We start from the raw sequence: 14,435 nt of genomic DNA on the forward strand, positions 1-14,435 counted from the left end.
TAAACTCAATGCACACACTACTGTACAGTATCACAATTGCTGGTTCTGATTACAAGGTTATGGCCTCCTTTGGAATTTTTCAAAGAGTATAGAGTGAATTCTAAATTGTCCTTATCATCACCAGCATCTCCTTGTGATGTATTTTATAATTCATGAAGCAGTTACATGGATTAATTATCTTCATGTACGGTTGGACACCGTTGTAAATCATTATCCGACTGTTTGCTTTCAAAGTAGCACAGCTTTATCTCAAGTTCAATATCACTATAAAACACGGATAACGTGATAATTAAAAATGTGTTTGTCAATACCCACATGGGGAAAAAAATAGAAAAAGCACAGCCGGGAGCAGACATTCTCAGCTCTGCAAACACACCTATTAGCCTTTACAATCAAGCCTTTATTGCACAAATCTTGTATGATATGGTGGGCTTTTTTGTATGTAGAATACTTTCAGTTTCCAATATTTACATTATCCATTTATACATGCATCTATTGAAGAGCGATTTTCTTGCCAAAGGTTGTCAAATTAAGAAATTTAATATGCTAATATAAACAATCTGACTTGAAATTTCAACATATGCAGTTTCTTGTTGTTATATATAGTGCCTTTCATGTTTTGTCTTTTATAGTCTAACTCTCTACCTATTTGTCTATAGTGCCTTTCATACCTACCTGTTAAGTATACATGTATACTTGTCTGGTGGGAAAAATGTGATCATTAGCTAATTAAACAAGCGTGACAGACTGGATGGTCTCGTTTCATTTATGAAATTTCTTATGTCCTTCTATTTGCATCGTAGTTTAACTTTTATCGTAGAAAGGTCTTGCTTGATACCATAACTCAAAAAAAGGTTTAGCTGCACAGTTCAGACCTATTTGCCATCATTATAAGCTCTACGCTTTGTTTCCTCTGTGCACACCCAATTTCTATAGCTTTCTAAATGCCGTTCCTGCCTGGGAAAGTATGTCGAATAGATTAAAAGATTCAAACTATAGAAAAACAAACAAAGGATGCAGACCCTGCTGCTTAGTTAACCAGTGGCGCTTTGTTGTCCGAGAAAGGTACAAGTGTGAAGCAGGAGGCAATCATCTGTGGTTTCACTCAGATCTCCTGAGCTGTGGCCATTCTGACTCCACTGGGAGGAGTTCCCACCCGGGCATCTTGACTGCAGGGGCTCACAGCATTTGGTATTTGATTCACAAGCCCAGTTTCCCGTCCGGCCCACACCTCGGGACTCATTTTTGAACTTTTACATCCAACTGATATTTTCGTTGCATTGTTGTACTTTATTTGGTTTGAAGAGTTATTCATTAGAAAGAGGAAGCAGAAAAAAGTCCATGCAGTGAATGTGTGTCTGACAGACACAGCTTGCATGTCGTTAAAGATCTGGTCTGGTCTCTGAGGTGGCAAATTTCGTATTTGTTATTTGTTAAAATGGTTCATAATGAAACTAACTGTGCTAACCACCTAAGATGGGTTAAAATCTAAATACTCGACGAAGACCTCAGCATCAATATTTGCATTGGAGTATGTCCATCCAGTCGCTATGTTTTGGTTACATTCCATTTGGTACTCGATTTGCAAAAGCAGTTCTAATCTTTGTGATGTGCCATCAGTTGGATAGCAGAGACATAGCAATGGGACACACAGACAGATACACAGATACTTGTATCTTTATTTAGGTGGATTAACTCTATAAAACAAGATGAATGCATTGTGGCCTCTAGGAGATGTATCCAAGCTCCAAACCCCAGACTTAACTGATGCACCACAGTCGCGGCTTCAAATAAACTGATTTACTTACAAAAGAACCTCTAACAGACTTCTCACTCCATCCAACACAACACCACACACATAGAACAGGTTATAATATACTTCCTTTTCCTTTCCATCCACTCCTCTCCCTCCAGGCAAATGTGAATGTCCTCTGACTTCCAGACTGAACCCTTCTTTTTATGCTGAACCCTTCTTGTGCCACAGTATTGCATGGCAAAGCACTTTTGGGTCCCATGGAAGCCCTTTAAGCAGAGATAGTCTTCCCCTACAGCTCCACCTGGCAGCCCCCAGGGCACCCCAATGGGACTTCATTTCCTAACATACTCCGTGGGTGAACACATGCGTGCACGAGTCCAGTCCAGGAGAGCTGACACCTACCACATTGAGTATATAGGCTTGGTTGGCTGTCTCTCCCAATCCACCCATTTTATAGGCATGTCTGGGAACTTGAATGGCATCCATCCTGGCAAGGACATCAGTCCAATGCCAACTCCTAGTAAAGCGAGAATTAGTTGACCGAAGTGCAGGCAGTGAAGCATGGTAAAAAATATTAATGTTCCTTCAATTTAGTATTTCTGTTATACCACTGGAGAATATCCTTACTAAAATGATAGCTTAAATACATGTTTAGGTACTACAATATAATCGTTTGAGTAATTACTGAAAAATTTTACAGGAAACTGAATTTATAATCTCATATGAGGTAAGCAGTGCAAAAAGTTTAAATCCTGGAATAAATACTTTAATGGTCAATATAGTTTAAATCCAAAAATTCAATAAAGTAAAGAATACAAAAAGAAATATTATTTAAAATCTATTGTAGCCTTAATATATTATTATATATAGAAAGAGCCCCTCCCAGTATCAGCGGGTGCAAAGCGTGAAAGTACTCAGCAGAATGTGACAGTCTATCATTTATAGTAGCTACTCACAGAAAGTGAGAACATGTAAACTACAACGTCCAGCTCGAGCACGGTCAACCCAAGGATACATAGCACCCTTAGGCAATGGTGGCTCAATCCTCTGAGACTGGTACATGTTCATATATGGATATGACTTTGATGAGGGGATGGAGGATCAGAGTGTGTTCAGCTACATATGGTATGCACGACGCACTATACTGACAACTTATCAGAAAGGCTGGGGGTGGTCCCCCTCAAAGATCGAAGCATAGTCATATTTCTAAATAAAATCAAAGTGTGTGGAGCATGTTCATATACATATTTTACATGTGACACAGTAAAATGAGCGCCAGAAGAAGAGTGGAGCTTGGCTTGGATCAATCTTGGCACCCAATATGTCGTTGCACCTGGAGCTGATCTGGAACCCCTGACACAAGTACTGCATGACACTACTAGTCTAAAACTATTTTATACTAAATAATATATATTGTTGTTTCTTATTTATAACATATATAGTTTTCCTTGAACTTCGCTGAACTTTTCTCATCCCATTTCACAACTCACTCTCCACACCACATGTCATCCCGTTTTTTTTCCTTTCTAGCACACCTCTCCTTCTTCAATCTTCTGTCCATCCTATTGGTCAGTGGTGCTGTTCGTGTGTGGCCCGCCCATTGCTCCCGGTGGCAGCCTTAATTTACATAAACCTGCTAACCCCAAAAAGCTAGATGGCACCATTCGTTTCAGTGACCATATTAGTGGAGCCTGCTCACTAGTGCTGATCAGCAATATTCAGCCCAGCATTCACTGTTTTCTGTGTTGTTTGCTGAATATTGACCTGGAAATTCATACTTCGGCTGCCTTACGCAAACTTTTTTTTCCTCATTGCCCCATGATGTCTTGTGAGGCCAGAATGACATCATAGAGCTTTAGCAGCCATGCGCAGTAGATTCATGCATGCCTACAGGAAGATCAGTGCTAATCTGCTTCAGCCATGTGTGATGTAATGACCTACTAGTACTCCAGCCTTCCAACCCTGCATGCATTAAAAACAAACAAACAAATAATATCTTTATTTTCATTTGAGAGAAACATTAGTTTACCATAATGAGTACTGCCACTGGATATTTAACACTGATCCCCGTTTGCTGGAATCACAGCACTGCATGGCTAATGTGCATGAATAATTAGCCATATGCTCAGATATAGAGCAAACCTGAAAGGAGGTAGGCCTTCCTATCTTCATCCTTACTTCAGAATGAGCCCCAATTAAATAATAAAAATGACAAAAAATGTATTACTGTTTACAAGGTGTTTCTTTCTTCTTGATGGAAGAAAAAGGTGTGATGCATCTGCACAGATATATGGGAAAGAAAAAAAGATGTTCTAGCTGTGCCTGGAGCAGTGATTTCAAACAATGGAATGAGTCAGTCCCATGCTGCTGCTTCATGGCAAAATGTCTGCCCCAAGATTGGCACTCTGTGAGCGCAGTGATCCATATTTCATTTACTTAATATTAATTAGTTTGTGGCCATTTGTTGCATTTTGTTTATGGTAATCTTTCTGTCTGCGTCTTTTGTTGTTTGAGATGTGGTGGTGCAACAACAACAATATTTATTTATGTAGCAGATTTTCATACAAATGATATAGCTCAAAGTGCGTTACAGGATGAAGAAAGAGAAAAAAGACAAAATATAAAAAATACAACTATCCATCCATCCATTATCCAACCCGCTGAATCCGAACACAGGGTCACGGGGGTCTGCTGGAGCCAATCCCAGCCAACACAGGGCACAAGGCAGGAACCAATCCCGGGCAGGGTGCCAACCCACCGCAGGACACACACAAACACACCCACCACACACTAGGGCCAATTTAGAATCGCCAATCCACCTAACCTGCATGTCTTTGGACTGTGGGAGGAAACCGGAGCGCCCGGAGGAAACCCACGCAGACACGGAGAGAACATGCAAACTCCACGCAGGGAGGACCCGGGAAGCGAACCCAGGTCCCCAGATCTCCCAACTGCGAGGCAGCAGCGCTACCCACTGCGCCACCGTGCCGCCCAAAATACAACTAGGCAATACTAATTAACATAGAATAAAAGTAAGCTCTGATGGCCAGAGAGGACAGAAACAACAAAAAAAAACCAACTCCGGACTGCTGGAGGAAAACAAAATCAAAATCTGCAGGGGTTCCGAGGCCACAAGACCACCCAGCCCCCTCTAGGCATTCTACCTAACATAAATGACCTCAGTCAGTCCTCATTGTATTCAGGCTTCACGTGGAAGAACTTGATGATGACGATCATGTGGACTTCTGGCCTTCAATCCAGCAATGTAGGAACATCACGGTGCTTTGATCAGGTGGTGGTGGCGCAGATCAGCAAAAAGAACAGCGGAGAAAGTAGGGGTTAGTATGGATTTTGGAGCCATGCAGTGATTAGTACTGCTGCCTCACATCTCAGATCACATTTTTGGCCACAATAATTGATCCGGCATAGTTAGCAGACACTTCCATGACCCTCAGAGACACTTAAAAGACCATAGCACCATTTTAATCCACTCAGAACAAGTTCAGTTCCTCCTTCCCAATTGACTTTTTGTGAAGTTGCCGCATAGTTCTCTGATTCGCTCATCACTACTACTCACTACAGTATTAATGTTGACTGTGAGAGACGGCCGGCAGCTCAATCCGGCGGGGACATCCCAGGATGGAAAGAATGGAGAAGGGCAGCCTTCCCAGGACACTGCCTCCCCCAGGACACTAGGTGGCAGCTCCCCTGGATGGTAAATGTACCCCGGATTCCCGCAGGGCATCATGGGACGTGGAGTCCATTTTCTCAGCCCTGTTGGGTGCTGTGGGTGCTGCTGGGGGAGCTAATAAAGGACCTAGGGACTCCTACTTTTTTTACAACCCAGAAGTACTTCGGTGTCACGAGAACGGAAGTCCACAGTACTTCCGGGATGCTCGAGGAGGATGATGTGGCGTTTGACCCGGAAGAAGAGGAGAAACATTTCCGGGTCATGGAATATATAAAGGATTATTGGAGACCCAGCAAGGGAGCCGGAGTTGGGAGGTTGGGTGATGAAGCTGCTGGGAATGGAGGATTATTGTTATTGTATTAGTATTAATTATTGTTATTGGAGAATTGTGGAGTGTGTGGTGCTTTCTGCACTTTATTGAAGAAAAATATTAAAATTCTTGTTAGTGCTTTTATATTTGTGTCCTGGACGTCTGTCTGTTGGGTTTCCCGGGGCAACAGCACCCGTATCGTCCACATGACAAATAAAAAAACACAGGTCAACTAATTTTCTTTTTTGTTTATCTTGTCATCAAGTTTCAGTCAAATCTTTCAAAGCATTTTTAGCTATTGAGATAAGGTGTTTTTCTATTGTAGAGGTTGTTTTTACCCTTAAATATTGATATACCAAAGCGTTCTTTCTTAGTGGATACATACTGTCCTAGATGTCCAATCCTGGTAGTTTTTAAATTAAACAAGAAATAGTATTTTTGTTAATGAGTGAGTGAGTAACTTGTAAATTGTAGTATTGTAAAACAAAACACAGGAACAAGATAAACAGTTGGGGCACTGTGTAGGCAAACCCATATAACAAAAGGTTGCAAAATAACAAGGCTTTTGTCACAAGATAGACTGGCTCGAAATGGTGCTTAAGGGGCAGGGCAAGAGAACCATGATGTGACATCACTGATGCAGCCGGTAGTCTGATCTGTCGGGAAAAGAGGAGGAGAAGAAATGCGCAACAGCGCCAACCTTTGACTCGGGGTGGAATTACAGTTAGATAAGCCCTCAAGTTGCGGGTGATAATATATACTGTAGTTTAAGCAGGTATGTATTTCTATGGCTAATGTGTTGTGGGATTTTACAGGTAAGGAAGGCAGACATTTCCAGGTTAAGCAGTTATACTCCTTAATCATGGTGCTTTAGAAGAATTTCACTGTCGTTTGTATATATATATATATATATATATATATGACAAAAATAACACTATGTATCAATACATTTATGTTAAAAAACCCTTCAAATGATAGGTATTACATGCTAGTTATGTAACTTTACTATGGTAGTACTGGTCAGGTAGCCAGGAAATTCAAATTATCTTCCCCTAAGAAAAGCATGGAGAATAATAATTCCATGTTAGAAGAAAGCATGCAAGTTAAAATAAATAAACATGTTGAAGTGGATGATACTGTTAAATAGAATTTAGGGAAAAATGTAACATTTAGTGTAAGATCACCTTGGTCTGCATGGCATTAAATCTCAATCTAGACTCTTTTATGAGGAACGAGCTGCTCATCTCCATCTGAACTCCTAACACCTTCAGTGTGTTTGGGAAGTGTTTGAAGAGTTTCTTCTTCTGTGAAAATCTTTCTACTTGATACTGGCTTTTATGAGAGGTTTTTGTAACTAAGGAAAGATTAATTAGTCTTGTGTTGATATGATGGCCTAAAGCTCTTCACACATGATGGTCAATTTTGTAGATTTGTCCTGTTATACAGTCCCTCAGATTGATGTTTACTTCATTAGGTTGAATTCTTTTGTAAGCTGCTTTGGATGAAAGTGTCTGCCAAGCAAACAAATGTAAATGTAAATGACTCAAAGCAAAGCATTGTCCATGGTTATTATTCTGCATAAGAAAACCATTGTAAAAGGTTTTAGATGCTGTGTTGGAAAACTCTTGATGATATCCAAAAAATACTGTAATAGCTGTATAGCTGTATAATTTAAGAGCAGTCTAATGGTGTTGTTGGTCACGTCTGTGCTCTTTGTTTTATTCCAGAAAATTAAAAATGTCTCCGCTTATTATAGGGTATAATAAGAAAATAACATAAATATGCATGCTATAAAAGTTAAATGTTTCTGAAATTCAACATACAGATGGATATTTTTAAGAAAACTATAACATCCATCCAGGGCAGGGCTCTGGGTCTATCCCAGCAAACATCAAGTGCAAGACAAGAGCAACACTTGGACAGTCCACCACAGGATAAGCACACACACGACCCAATTTACCAACACCAGTTTGCCTAACCTGAAAGACTGTGGACTGTGGGAAGAAACCGGACACAGAGAGACTCCACACAGGGAATCCCCAGGATGAAAACTCTGGTCTGCTTACTGCAAGGCAGCAGCACTACCACTGCGCTACTCAAAAGCACAACACTCGACTTCAGGTAAGGCTGATGTACCCAATGATGATGTGCAACTTATAGATAGATAGATAGATAGATGTAGCTGCATGTTTGGTTAGTATCAAATGTGCAGGTTTCTGGTGTTCAATATCAAAAAAAAATCATCATGTGCCTCCTTATGGCAAGCAAGGAAATACTCAAATAAGAACATCACTTTTAAGATCCTGGTCTTTGACAGTTTTCAAGAGTGTTAACGTTAGTAATTAAATAAACATCAGTGCTTAAAAAATGTAAGCAGCCTCCAAATAAAGTATATATTGTCACACACGTGTACCTTAGGGACAGCTGAAAGGCTCTGGTGGTGGTAATACCTTGCCAATCTGAAGGGTGGCGCTGCATACCAGTGCCTCTTCTCTTCCTCCCTCCGCAGACCAGACGATTGACATCCTTACTACTTCTGATGTTATTTCTGGTGCCCGTCCACCTAGACCCAACTCCCTGGCCTGTATTTAATCACAAGAGACACCAACTTGGGCAATCCACTTTTAGACTTGTGACTTCAGAGGTATTGTTTTTGCTGAAAAGCACTTTTTTTATTTTGCATTTACAATATATGGGGTCACAGTGTCACCCCAAACTTTAATCTGTCTCTGTCCTCTTTTACAACATCTATGCTCAATTTTAGTTTTTATAAGTTAAGTTATTAAGGTGTTTCATTTCTAGTAAGTTCCTGTGTTTTTATTGGTCCTGCCAAAATGGCCTCCCTCTCACCAATTAAACTACAAATAACTATAATACAGTATAATAGTAAATAAAATATGTTACTTTCCTGACTGAAAGTAGAATTTACTTACTATAAATTGCCAAATCAGCTTGAAGAATATTAGAAAGTAAGGGGAATTAATGCTGTTTATGTTCTGTTGAAGATGGACACTTGTACTTTAAATTGTAAAATATTTCTGGAAAAACGTAATTGTTTCCATGAAGGAAATTACAGTTTCTCTGTTATATAATGTTATGAGAAGTCAAGCAAAATGACACCTTTTATTAGCTAATTAAAAAGATTACAATATGTAAGCTTTTGAGGCAACTCAGGCCCCTTCTTCAGGCAAGATGTAATACGGAAACTGGAGTTCTCTGTGTTTATATGGACACCAGGACAGACACAACATTGGAAAACACTTAAGTGAGACATCTTAATTGTAAAAAATAAATAGATCTCTTCAGGCTAAGATTCATTAAGCAAGAGAGAAGAACAATGTATACGCAAGATCTTTGGATAACATAACTGTCCAACAAAGCACCAAACAAAACCTTTTGTCTTGCGTATGCAATCACTTTACTGTAGCTAGTGATGAACAAAACAGCAATGTGTCTTTTGGATGAGAGCATTCACTGATACAGCGCATTGCCACACCCACCACACAATGAACTACTGTCAAATTTGCTTTGCTTGTGATTTTGCAATTGTGAAATGACTGACTCCACCTCTTCCACTCAGAGGAGTATAAAAATCAGACACTCACAGAAGGTGGCGTCTTATTCTGGGCTCCCACTCGTGAGAAAAGAAGCTCCAAACTAGACCTGCTAAGAATACCCTGGCCAGTTTATGCACTGCTATTGCACCATTGTGCCACTGTTTTTGGTTGATAGCACAGTTTGTTATTAAACCAGGGTGACCTGGTTGACACCCCAACATTTCTCCAGTCCAGTTGTCATACCTTGCACAACCATGTGAGTTTTTGGGATGGAAAGTAAAGAATACAGCTCCCTGAGGGTAATTCTTCAGCTGAAAATACTCTCTTTCCTTGGCTACCCTCCAGTTCAACACAAAAGTTTCACAGCTCCTTCCATGTGATGCCACAAAATATTATTGTACCGCCCACCTGCACACTCATGCCACTACTTCTGCCTGACGTTAGTCATTTACGGGCAGGTAACACCATGGGTAACATGGCCTGTGCGCAGTTTCCCCAACTCTGTGAGCCACAAACCCAGACCAATGAATTTTAGCAGAGAGCTACCTACTCTCCCATCCACAGTCCCTTTCCATTCTGTGTATCATAATACGTTATGTCTGCTTTTGCACATAAAGAAGAAAGTTTCAAATTAGATAAAAATGCATGTACTGTTATCATGAATTTTGCTTGTACTGAAACAGAAAATTAAATATTAATATTAAATATTCTTTAAGCAGAACTAAGTTTTGATGCAAATTCAGTTTCATGTGAATTGTGTCATTCACCAGTAATTGTAGCTGGCTTAATGTCTCCATCAAGTGCCATAAATCATTCCACGGAGGAAGATTTTCAGACTGAGGAACAATTGGAAGTCACACAAGGGCAGTTGTGGAAAATAGAGTAGTTGTGGCGCCTCCTTAATTTCACAGTTTTGCAAAGTACGATGATGCCATTTGAGTGCAGGCACTGAAGGAGCATAAGGGAGGTGGTTGATAGCTTTCTTCTGAGCTTTCCCCCATGGAATGCTGCAAACTTCAAGGCAAGTCAGTTTAAAATTGACCAGTTATGTGAGCCTGTTGTGGCATGTAAAAAATATGGACTACGTGCTCAGCATCATAATAATTGGATACATGATCCTCTGGCATTGGTTTGGACCTTGTTTTGATTGTTATTTGTATTACAGGTAGCAGTGACGTAACATATGGTATATAGTAGTGACATATCCAGTTTCACACCCCAGTCATGCAATGCATCTTAAATTTTTACCAGTCTGAATTCATTAGCTCAACATTCTTCTGGTGCTTTTGGATGTATGATGCTTCATTTCAGGAATCAACATCCTGGACTCCCTATGTTGCTCGTATTTAATTGTTCATAAGTAATGGATTTATCTGATCCATAACTAATCCCTATTGTACCTGCTAACACATGCACCATCATTCAATTCTTGGCTTTTCTTATATTGATGTTAAAGGTTGGCCAGACCTTTGTGCCATCTTTGAGGGACATCCTTACATAATGGAATTCTGCAGCCTATTACTTGATGTTATCCATGTTGACTTAGTTCTGAAACAAGGATTATCTGTATATATATAAAATCCAGCATCTGCCTGTCTGTCCTGTTTGCCTGCCTGTCTGTCTGTCTGTCTGTTCTCTTTTCACGAGAACTACTTAATGGATTTTTTAACACTCCGGTTGATTTTGCGACTTCTCTCATCACACTAAGAATCATAGTTTGCATGCAGGAGTGATATATTTGTTCTTTATTTCGCCTTATGCAATTTCTAGTATTAGGAATTTGTTAGTTTCCGCATACCCCTTGGGGTCAGAGCGCAGGGTCAGCCATTGAACAGCGCCCCTGGAGCAATTATAGGATAAGGGTCTTGCTCAAGGGCCCAGCAGAGTAGGATCTCTTTTGGCAGTGATGGGGATTCTAACTGGCAACCTTCGAGATACCAGCACAGATCCTTAGCCTCAAAGCCTTGCACTAATCTGAGACAGAGACTGTGGGCCGAGGGGAGGGGGGGGGTGGGGGGGGGGGAAGCATGACTTCAGAACTAGGGAGCTGGACGGGGCCATCCTTACTCATGCGCCAGGCTCTGTGTTTTGGAGCGTACTTTGCCTCAGCTTAGTTAATGTTACTTGTATGTTTATTGATTTTTAAAGTTTCTGAAGTTTCACTACCGCAGAGCCGTGGGAGATGGCTAGTACATTATAAACCAAAAAATGCTAGAAAGTTGTAATTCACATACTTTAATACACAGAATCTCATCTTAGGTCACTGATAAAGTCAGCACCATTTAGGTTCAGGCTTGGATTTTCCCCAGTTTTCCATTCAAAAACATGTGTTAAGTTAACTGGCAATTCTAAATTGCCATAGTTTGAGTGGGCCCTGCAATTGCCTGATGTCGTTTCCTACCTTACACCCAGTGCTGTTATCTATCTATCTATCTATCTATCTATCTATCTATCTATCTATCTATCTATCTATCTATCTATCTATCTATCTATCTATCTATCTATCTATCTATCTATCTATCTATCTATCTATCTATCTATCTATCTATCTATCTATCTATCTATCTATCTATCTATCGTTACAAACATGTGCTTGGGAAGCAACTTGTGGGTTTGTCTAGCTGTCATTCCAACCCAAACCAAGGGTTGGCACTGTTACCTAATGCTTCTCCTCCTTTTCTTCCTACAGATCCTACAGTCTATCTGATGCCACTTCTGGGTTGTCGTCTCCTGGCCCCATCCCTTCCAGTCTGTCCTCCTCTTAAGGGGCAACACCGCCATGTTCAAGTCAGTCAAGTACTGACTACATTCTGAAAAGACATTCATTTTGTTTTGCTTCTTGTGCGTTGCTTTTTGACACCAAATATGCAGGGTGCATCTTTGAGACACCCCAACTCTCTCTACCTGTCCTTTTGTTTTATTATACTGTCGAAATAGATAGATGTTGACACTAGTGGTCAAAAATTTGAAAATCACTCACAAATTTTCATGTTTATGATAGAAATTAATACTTTTTTTGGAATCAAGGAACCATTAAACTAATTTAAAAATATAGCCAAGATATTACTAATGTTGCAAAAGGCTATTAATTCTTGATATAATGTGTGACAGATAGGGGGTGGTATCGACCCCTTGAACCGTCAGACCACACGTCAGACACCAGGTAAAAATCCCAAAACTAAATTTATTATTATAATAATGTGCACAAAGCACCTCCATCACCACAATACTCAATAATCAACAAAACTAAACAATTAATCCTTCTCTCCTCCCAGCAGCTCCGTCACACTCCCACCCAACTCTGGCTCAATCTGCTGGGGTTTCCCATAGTCCTTTTAAAGTCCTTGACCCGGAAATGCCTCTGTCCCTCAGTCCACATGACTTCCTAGCACTTCCGGGTCAGATCAAAAACTCTTCGTTTTCTTCAGCCCGGGAGTACTTCATTTCTTCCGTCCTCGTGACAAGGTAGTATTTCCGGGCTATAATGAAAATATAAATCCTTGTGCCTTCCTGCAGCATCCCCTGGCAGCCCCCACGGTATCCAGCAGGGATGTGAAGGAAAATTCCAATGTCCATGATGCCCTACGGGAATTCGGGGCACCTCCATGTTGCAGGGAGGACTCCACCTAGCGGCGTGGGGGTATTAACCGGAATACACTGCCGGCCATATATCACAAATAATTTAGAATTTATTATTCACATATGACTACTCTGGTGTCCTAATAGTGAACTCTTTTAACTCATCTGTAATTAATGCTAACTGGTAATTAGAGAAACCTCTGTAATTGTGTTAGCCCAGCTGAAACCTGAAATTCTGTTCAATAATGCAAGTCCATTGTCTTTCCTTGAGTTTCAAGCTACTGATATTCCTTAAGTTGACTTCTGGGTTCAGAAATGACAAAAAAAACAGCTTCCTCAAGAAACAACTTGTTTTTAAAAAATATGTTACTCTATGCAACAGACTGCCATAGAATTGAAGATTTCATATAAAGGTAGTCTCTGCGGTCTTAAGAAATGAGGGCAGACTTGATCTAATAAAGAACAGAATAAGACAGGGAACGGGCAGATGTAAAACTGCATAAGAGGATAAGAACATTGGAGTCTGTAGTTTGAGAAACAAATGCCCTACAGGTCCTCAGTGGGCTTCATCTTTAGTGTCATGTGCAACAGTGCAATAGTAACACTTGAACAATGGATGCTGAAAATCGGACGTTGAAGTCATATTTGGGTGATTCTAAACATTTAACCACTAGAGTATATGCTGCAAATGTATGGATGTGTTTGTGTCCCATGATACTCTAATAAAAAAACATTTTATTTTTAATCTCCTGCACAGGATTGCTGACAAGTTATAGTGACATGCATCTTATAAACAGATAATTTAAATATTATTATAAAAGAGTGTGATTTTTGATCAGAAGCAGGGGTGCATGGTAGCTTTAAATGCTTTTTCAAATTGCGCACAAAAGGTCACATCCTTCTTTTATTACCTCTTTCTACACACTGGACCATCCATCCATGCACATGTCAGTAAATTACTGCTCTTTCCCAGTTAAACACAACCAGTATTTACAGCGTCCTTACTGACCAGTGTCCAAATGTCTGCACACAGTGGCTGTCATGCCGAGGCACACATGTACTGTATCTGTGGCAGCACCCACGCAAGGTAGCTTTAGTTGAATGGTGGTGATCTCTTTCAAGAAATTCCTTAAAAATGTTGTGATATTTTGGTCCACTTAGCAACATTTTGCTTTGGATTGTACACTCTAGAATAAAGAGTTTGATTTAATTTATGACAAAACTGGAGCTTCATTTTAATTTCACAGATTGAAGTTGCAAAATTTTGGCAAGGCCGCAGGGCAGTAGATATTAACTCTGATGAGTTCAAGGTTGCTCTCTCATTGTTTCCACTCCTTTTTGAATTGAAACTAGGATTTCTACGCACGTAGCTGAGCCGTCTCTAAAGGCTTTGTGTAATGAGACAGAAACTCCTGCGTGTCTGCGGCTCTGCTGCAACCTTTGTAGGTACCGGCCAGAACTGGTCAGTGTTTGGGTGATTGTTAAACCAGAGGCCGCATTAACAAGCAACGATCAGGGGGCGGGAGGGCTCCTGGGGAGCAC

The sequence above is a fragment of the Erpetoichthys calabaricus genome, chromosome 2 (genome assembly GCF_900747795.2).
Source record: "Erpetoichthys calabaricus chromosome 2, fErpCal1.3, whole genome shotgun sequence".
Lineage (NCBI taxonomy): Eukaryota > Metazoa > Chordata > Cladistia > Polypteriformes > Polypteridae > Erpetoichthys > Erpetoichthys calabaricus.